Below are 9,784 nucleotides of genomic sequence, written 5' to 3' on the forward strand. Positions count from 1 at the left end.
ATTTATTTTGGCAACAGAAAGAATATCTGGACATCTTTCCAACTCTTTGAAATTGTGTCTTCATGGTATGACTTAATTGCCTTTAATGAAATGATATGAGTTCTTTGAATAACTATATCCTCTAATTTTATAGAGAAAATTATATGTACAGTTGACCTTGAACAACATGGATTTGAACTACAGGCTTGCTTATATGAGGATTTAAAAAAATAATAAATCCAGTACAGTACTATAAATGTATTTTTTTTCTTTTTAACATTTTTTTCTCTAGCTTACTTCATTGTAAGAATGCAATATATGTACATAAAACATGCAAAATATGTGTTCATCAACTGTTTGTGTTACCAGTAAGGCTTCTAGTCAACAACAGGCTAATAGTAAGCAGGAATTCTTGTAGGTCTCTTTTTTGTTTTGTTTTGTTTTGTTTTGTTTTTCCTTTAAGACAGAGTAGAAACTTGAAGAGACACAATAGCTTTAGTTGTAGAAGCAGAAGTTTCAGTAAATCCCCATTGTATTCAGTTGATAAAAAAAAATGATAAGTGGGGAAGGCAAATAGTAGCAACATCTCTGAAATGCCATAGGGGAAAAAAAATGATATTTCACACTGAAGTAGCTCTCTATTATTCACTCATTGAGATTTTTTTAGATAAACCTGTGTCCAATGTTTGGTTTTAACATTTTCTTTCTTGGTAATAGTGGGTAATCTCAGTGAGCCTCAGAGACTTCATGAGTAAATTTGGGTTTTAATACTTTTCCCCAAGCATTTGATATGGACAAGCTATCTAGAAAGTGAGAGTAATCGGTAGATTTTTGTTGTTGTTGTTGCTATGACTCTGATGGTGACAAGTATGGTGATTTTTAAGTGAGCCACCAGACCAGCCCTGGGCTAAGACCATGTGATACGATGATGACAGTTCAGAACTTCATATTCAAATGTTCCTAGGTTGCACAACTATTCCATAATTATGAAAAAAAACTATGAGGCAAAATGGCCAAGACTGACTGAATTATCTTCATCTGATCTAAAGATTTCACCTTTTCTTCATATCAGATGGCTCAGAATAACATCCTTTTTACTTAGAAATCAATACTTAAATGAATAAACTTAGAGGACATCCAAAGAGAAGTTGTATTCCTTCATTCGATCAACAAGTATATCTTAGGTTCTGGACTCTGTTTAAAAGCTATCATAAACGAGTTTTATAGAGTCTCTGAAATATGACTGAGGCATCATGGCATCAGAATTTTCACCTCTGAAGGTAAGAATAAAGTCAACACCCCCAGGTTAAAGTAAATTACAACTGACAATAAGGAGAAATTGTAAAAGATAGCCAGAGGTATCTTAAAATTCCCAGGAATTGGCTTTGCTTTTAACTTTGCTCAAAAGTGTATTTTATCTACAATTACTTAGCTATAGCTTATACCTCAAACATATCTGAGGTCTCTTCAATAATTGTGATACTCACTGTCATTTGTTGTATATTAACTATATCCCAGTCACTGTGTTAACCAATTTACATTACATTTGATTTTTACACCACACACTAATGGGCAAAGTATGTTAGAGAGAAAGAAATCCCCTCTAGCTATATTAAGCAGGGAGGAATTTATTATAGATTATGAAATGCCTCACATAATCTTAGGGAGGGTTAAGGAAAAGAGATCATTAGCTGAGAATTTAGGAACCCTTTTTAATGCTATGCTGCAAGACCAAGTACCTAAGAGAACCACTGCCTTGTCCATGATCAGCAGGTGTCTCAATACTGTCATTGCCAAAGTCAGGAAACTGCCATTCTCAAGAAGCCACCACTACTTTGGAGTAGGAAACTTTAGTAAGCAAAAAATTCTCTAAACTATATAAACAAACTAACATACATTTTGGTTAATATTACACATGTAAGCATACAGCGACTAAGAAGAATCTGTCTTCTGTATAGTCAAGGATAATGTGCTCCTTATCTCTTTTCCTAATCACTATAGAATATGTTTCTTGAGCATATTCTCTGGTTTGAGTTTTGCTGTGAGCTCCATACTAGACAACCATCCTTCAAGTTTGAAAGCAAGACTGAAATGGAGCAAAATATGAGGACTCTAATGAAGTTTTATTAAATTATATGGGCAATAAATGCTGGCTTCATTTTCCCATAAAAGCAAATTAAACATCAGTGGTAATTGATCTACATACTTAAAATGCCAAAAGAAACCTCTGATAATGATAAATTCATTGATTCCTTTAATAGTTAACTGTGATTGTTCAGAGACAGATTTTATTATTTATTTATTTATTCATTCATTCATTCATTCATTCATTCATTTTTGGAAAATCTATTTCTCTTTTATATATTTGTATATTACAGATAACTTAAACCATCAATGTCATTTGATGCACACACTTTAAACAGTACAACTTTGATATTTCATTACTTGGTAAAAAATATCCCGGGCCACCTAATGAATTATAGACCAAATTATGTGTTAAACAAGGGAGACTACTGAAGTCTTTTATGCAAATCTGCTAAAATATTATATTTGTCATTGCATAGCTACAATTTTTTTTAATTTTCATACATTGTATCAGACTACATGTTCTTGGCAAACAAATATGAAACATGATGGGATATATAATACAAGGTCAAGTTGAATATGTGTAAAAATTTAAGAAAGAAAGAGACCTGCCATATGCAGAATAATAATTTGGTATCCTTTCAAATTAATATTTTTTATTTAGTTGGTATTATTGGAAAATTCCCAAAGATTTTTGTAGGAGAAACATATTAAAATGTTTACATTATATAGTCTGCCTGATTAAACGTGAAAACCCCCACTAAACATATCTCTATTATATAGCTCTCTACTCTGCCTTCCAGTCTCCTGTCTCTGTTTCCTTTCATCCAGGGCTCTGTGTTCTCTCTGTGGGTATTCCTTTCTTTATAATGAAGATGAAGATTTAGTTTGTGATCCTCTGTGTAATTAACTCCCTGTTCTAGGTTTCAGGATGGTAAGGTCTGCTCTTACAGCAACCTTTTTTTTTTCCTTGTTAAAATGGTAAGAAAGTTTCAAAGGTTTAAGGTCAATACTTAAGAAAATGAGTTGTATATGGATGCCTGGATGGCTCAGTCGGTTAAGCGTCTGCCTTCGGCTCAGGTCATGATCCCAGGGTCCTGGCATTGAGTCCCACACTGGGCTCCTTGCTCAGACAGGAGCCTGCTTCTCCCTCTGCCTGCCACTGACCCTGCTTGTGCTCTCTCCCCCTCTCTCTGTCTCCCTGACAAATAAATAAATAAGATCTTTAAAAAAAGAAAATGAGTTGTATAATGCACAGCTTTAGAATTCTATCCATTAATGCTGTACAAGTAATATATATAAACACATGCACATATGTATATTCACTTATACACACACATACATACTGTTGCCTAACATCATACACAAAAATCGACTGTAGATTGCTTGCATATTTTAGAAGAAAATATCATGCAGTATCTTTGTGACTTTGAAGTAGATAAGATTTCTTAAACAGACCTAATGATAAGTGAAAATAATTGGGACTGCATTAAAAATAAGAACTTCTACCTTCACAGGACACTAGACACAGTGAAAAAGCAACCCATAAAAGGGAGAAGATTTTACAATATATATATTCGAATAAAGACTTTTATCTAAAAAAAGAACTCTTACAAATAGTGAAAACACATACACCCAGTGGAAATATGGGCAAAAGATTTCAACAGATATTTAACAAAATAAAAAATTCAAATAACCAAAATCAGTAAGCATATATAAGATGCTGACTGCATTGGTCATCAGATAAATGCAAATCAAGACCACAGTCAGATATATTACATATTCACTGTACTGGCTAAAACGAAAAACAGACAAGACAAATTTGGGGGCAGGATGTTGAGCAATGGGGACTCTCATACAGTATGGAAATATGGGTAATATTTACTAAATTGCATAAACATTTTTAAGCCCAACCACTCTAACGAAGGATTTACATGAGTACACCAAAAGACATGTTTGAGAATATTTTTAGAAATTCTATCTGTAGTAAACATACACTCAGACATACAAATACAAAAACAAAAAATAAAACCTGGAAAAACAAACAGGTTGCTCTGAGAAATCAGACAGAATAAAACTATTCAAATGGCCAGCAAAAATAGATGGCTAAATACATTTTAATTATAAGTATGTAATAAAATATAGCAATGACAATGATTCATATATAATTGCACATGATGATATGAGTAAATCTCATGAACAGAATGTTGAGCTAATAAAGTATGACACAAAAGAGTACACATTGTAAAATTCTGTTTATCTAGGGTACAAGAAGAGGCAAAATAATATATGTTGTTAGAATTCAGGGCAATGGTTATAGTTTGTTCAGTAATATCTGAACAAGCATAAGGAAGGATTCCAGGATGCTAGTGTAATTCTATGGTTTGATTCAGGTGCTGATTATTCAGGTGTGCTTAATTTGTGAGCAACTCCATGATTATATGTGCAGTTTTTTATATGCAGTTTAATTTCAGCAAAAATTTAAAGATACTAAAGAACACAATTATTCCATAGACATACAAAAACAAGAAAGCCTTTCTCAGAAATGGAGAATTCTGTTGTGGAAATAAACTGCATCTGACACAAAAACAGGTAATAACCAAGAGAATTTAAGGAATAAAAAATGACAGAGATAAATCATCATTTGTGTATGAATTGCCATGTAACACGGGGATACAAATTCAGCTGTTTCCATGTAACTGTAAATTAGAAATAACCCTCATTAATAGAGGAGCATTTTCTCTCATATGGAGAGAATTATGCATTCCATTGTTCCCAACTCAGTAACATTTACTACCAGTTGTCATTTCAGATTTTACAAATAACTGAAAGTGGTAAATTAAGAATGGAGGGATTGTTCCTGATGGAATTACATCTATTGACAAGTTGTGTTCTATTTATTGTGCACTAGGTGGTCACAGCTGTGTTGTTGATTTGTGTGCCATAGGTACAACATGCTGCAGAACATGTGTGGGCCAGAAACAGTACATTTTATGATTTCCCAAATTAAATTGTATTTGGCTCTCCTATCACATTTGCCAGAGTGGAGAGGTGTCCAACTAATGTAGATCCTTCCTCTTTTTCTGTTGTCCTTCTTTTGACAAGAGCAAAATGTTGTGCATGTATACTCCTGTCGCTAGAAAAAGACTTACGCGTAACAGAAACTTTTCTATTGCTCCAAGAATAGAGATTATCTTAATTACTGAATTCAACAAGCATTTTGAATTTGTTTTCTAATTTGATATAATTGGTGGCATTTAAAATATTTTCTCACCAGATGTTTACCTGTCCTTTTGTATCCTGAAGAATTATTTTTTTCTGATTTTCTTAGTTTTTTTTTTTTTTTTTTTTAACTATAACTTCTCCGTCTCATTTCTTCCCCTCCTTTCCCATTCACTACTGGGTTCCCCCGGGGTTCTCTCCTGGACTTCCCAGCTTCCTCTACATTCTCTGTCTGAAAGCTATCTATCTGCCTCCATGTTTTTAACTAGTACCTGTACGTGTCTTCAGACCTGACAACTTAGCTTAGTTCCAATCCAGGCTTAGCTACTGCCTATTGATTACCATTACATAATGGCAGCTTACCGGTCTATAGGCACTTTATAATTAAGATGAATAAAACCAATTTAATTGTTATACCAAGAATGTTCTTTCTTCTGAAATACTGGCATGAAATTAACTTTTTCTTATAATTTATCACTACAGCACAGGTTCTAGCTCCAAAGCTCCTTGATATGCCTGTCCTCTTCAATCCCAATATATTTAACCTGACTGAAGCTTTTTTGCATAACTCGCTGCAGTAATTTTATTTTTTATGGGTACCAACCTCATGTTTTCCCCTTCTAATACACAAGGCATCGAACTCATCTTTCAAAAGTACATGACTTTCACATTACTTGCTTTACTAAATTCAGTCAGAGATCCGCCATGTTATAGGAGGTGAAGTATAAACTCCCACCAATGTGACACCTTTCTCAACCTCATATCGTACTGCTTCTGGCCACACACTTCCCCTTGGGAAGAACTGCTTGCCCTCTCTTCATGTTTCCTTGTCTTTCCCCGTACTAATGTTTCTTGCCTAGATGATCTTTCCTCTCCATGCACATGGAAAATTTCTCCTCTATCTCTTAGATTCAGGCAGTTTTCGCTTGCTCTGTGTTGTCTCTCTGATAAGTTTAAGTGCTGAGAATAAAAAGGTACACAGAAAGGCAAAATCCTTGCCCATCAGGAAGATAGCATTCCATCCAGAGTTGGAGAAAGACAATAAACAGGTGAACAAATAAATACATGAGAAAATCACATGTTATTATACGTGCTTGGAAATAAATAAAAAGGTTCAGGCAGTTGAACATAACTAGTTGGGAAAGGAATTTTATGAAAACATGCTCTATGTTTGAACAGAGAACTTTTTTTTTAAAGATTTTATTTATTTATTTGACAGAGAGAGACACAGCGAGAGAGGGAACACAAGCAGGGGGAGAGGGAGAGGGAGAAGCAGGCTTCCCGCAGAGCCGGGAGCCGGATGTGGGGCTCGATCCCAGGACCCTGTGATCATGACCTGAGCCGAAGGCAGACGCTTAATGACTGAGCCACCCAGGTGCCCCTGAACAGAGAACTTGAACTGGGGCTTTGTCCCAGTCAGTAATGGCATTTAGCTATAGTAGCATAAAAAATAGGTAGTGTTTTTCCTCATTTGAGAATTCCAGAGGTAGGCTGTTGCTACGGTGGTTTAGCTATGCAATGATGAAAACAGTGACTGACTTATTCTTAGCCTGCTAGCTTTCTCCCTCATGCTTGTTGCCTCAGGGTTACCCAATAGCTGTTGCATTTCCATCCACCCCGCCTCTGTTCAAAGCAGAAAGAACTAAAGAATAATTACATTCATTGGATGTTTTTAGGGAATGGACAGATTTCCCAGAGAAGTGTCCAACAGATTTTTGCTTACATTGTACTGCCACAACTGGGAATTCTGTATATGCACTAATAGCAAAAGAGTTTAAGAAACTAGACTATTTTTGTTATATTTGGCTTGGGATGAACATCATCTTTGCCTCCATGCAAAATTTTAAGCAAAAAGGAGATAAGCACACTGAGTCAACAACTATTTAGTGAATGTCAAAGAACTTACTTTGAGAAATAGCTGCTTATGTCAAGCAACTCAGGCGGAGAGAACCTCCAGCACAGGCACCTGAGGTGGGAAAGTCTTTTGTGCATGTGAAAGATAAAGGTAGGCTATCATGACTTGCTAGGAGTGAGAACTTGGGCTGTGGTGGATGACGGATTCAGAGGTACGAAGGGTAGATTGCAACGTCTATCTCCTGCCCAGGATCCTCAGTTACTTAACTCAAGGAGCCACTTTTTATGCATTTCTTTACTCTAAGTACCTTGCACAGTCCTAGGCTGATAGTTTCATTTTTTAATGAAAATTAAGGACATAAGGAATTAAGGACAACACTTTATATAAATATGCGAAAAAGCTCTGTGATTTCCTTATTTATAAACAACTTAAACTGTTTTCACAGGAACATATGTTAATAGGTCAAAATCATCTCATGACTGGTAGTCTTCATCTTCAGCATAGATTTGTCTAGAGTTAATCAAGTCATTTGAAACCATAAAGGCCTAATTTTAATTGTCAATTGCATCAATTCCATAATTCCTCTTTACATATGTTGTTTTGGTTTGTTTTGTTTTGGCAAAAGAAGTCATATGAAAAAAATATACATATTGGCATGTTGGTCTCAAGTATCAAAATAATTTCATAAATTTTCTATTTATTTTTAACTGCGGAGTTCTGATCATATTTGATATTTCACAGCTGTGAAAAATTCACAAATAACTTTGTTCAATAGTATTTGATTAAGAAATTACAGACTCTGATTTTTTAAATGTGGGCACTGAAATTTGGGTAAATGGTCTATTTAACCAAATGTTACATTGAATATGTGATGCATTAGCCCTAACTTAAGTGGTGTGCAATTTTTATCATATGAACTGAAAAGAAGTGATTGACCCTGTTATTTTCAAAAGCAATACTCTAAATTGCAACTAGTGTTACACCTTACATCAAGTAGTACATATTTTTTCTTTGTTATTGTTCTTTTGAATTCTTTTAAAATATAAAGCACAAGTTCCAATGAGGAAAATATTAGCCATAATTTTCCTTATAGTCATAATAGAGAGCTATTTGTTGAAAAGTTTATAATATGCTACAGTTGATTAAATTCAGCACCACACTATGTGTTACAACATTCAGAAAGGTTTTTGTGATTTTTAATAAATTCTATAAAACCAGTGAATCATTTTCATTTTGTTTCACTTAATTAAGAACAAAATATGCTTAAAGTGTGTGTGTATATATATATAATATACATATGTATATTATCCACACATATAACCACACACATATATATCCACACACATATATATCCACACACATATATATCCACATACACACATACACACACACACACATACTTTATTTAATTTTTTTCCATATGAGTCCTAATATAGTGTCTTTGGTAAATCTTTGTGTAATTAATGATGAATTTTTTCTAAAGCATGGAGTTATTTTCCAGGTTCTCAAGTACCTTATACTGAATTATTTTGAAAGTCTAATTTTTGTTTCTTGTGTTTCCCATCTGGTCATCGTACATTATCATCCTATGATCTGTTTCCAAAATAATGCTGGGAAAAGGAGTGTTGATTTCTTCTTTGCTAAAATATATTTTCATTATTTTTGAAGTAATGAAAACATTCCTATTTTTGTTCAGTTAACTGACAACACCTTTTTCCATTATTTTATTTTTAGCTGGCTAAGTTTAAACTTGACTGTGTGCCTTTTAAAATTCAAAGTGAAATAATCAGACCATTTTACTTCCATTTGCCATCAGTTAAAGGATTAGTTACTTCAACTAGAGGACAATATAATCAATAATGGCTAAATTTATGCCTAAGATGACCATCCTTGAATATATCCTTTTCTTTCTTGGAAGCATAGTAAAGTCCATCATAAATTTGGCCAGGAAAAAGACCCTTGATTCTTTTTAAGTGTCTGTCACTCTCTTATAGTCCATTTTTATCGAAGGGAGGTTAATGATTAATCATAAACCATTAGTCATGAAAGGTGAATCATATATTCCTAAAATATACTATTCTACCACTTAAGTCCTAAATAGTTTTTATATACAGCTAAGCAGACTATTTCTTGTCACTTTCATATTAAGGCAATCACAAAAAAAATTATACACTCAAACTTGGAATTATCAGGATAATTTAGATCTACATTATTTTCCTGGATTAAAAAAGTAATTTAGCAGGTTTATACTTCCTTTTGTTACTGAACCATAATTTCAATCTTTGTATGCTTTCAGAGCATGCAAGTTACAGTACCTAATAAAGATTAAATAATGATTCTAATACTTACAATGGTTCCCAGGTTCACAAACAACTGAAGATGAAAGCAAAATTTTATGTGTTTACCATACTCGTTCTAGAAATATGAAACTGCATCAACAATTGAAATTTTGAGAAAATATAAAAATGACATAGTGTAATCTATAACTGGAAGCAAAGCCTGTTTCAGCTCCATAAATTGTTACATTTGGTGAGTCTGTAAAAAAATCATGTATATTTATTTTTCTGAAAATAAAACCACTTCAGTAAGATATTATTTTCCTCAATTAAGCTTTGGCAATCCCTTAGGTACCATACTATGTAT

Source organism: Callorhinus ursinus, unplaced genomic scaffold (assembly GCF_003265705.2).
Source record: "Callorhinus ursinus isolate GAN/ISIS: 27379988/994484 unplaced genomic scaffold, GSC_fseal_2.0 scaffold4, whole genome shotgun sequence".
NCBI lineage: Eukaryota > Metazoa > Chordata > Mammalia > Carnivora > Otariidae > Callorhinus > Callorhinus ursinus.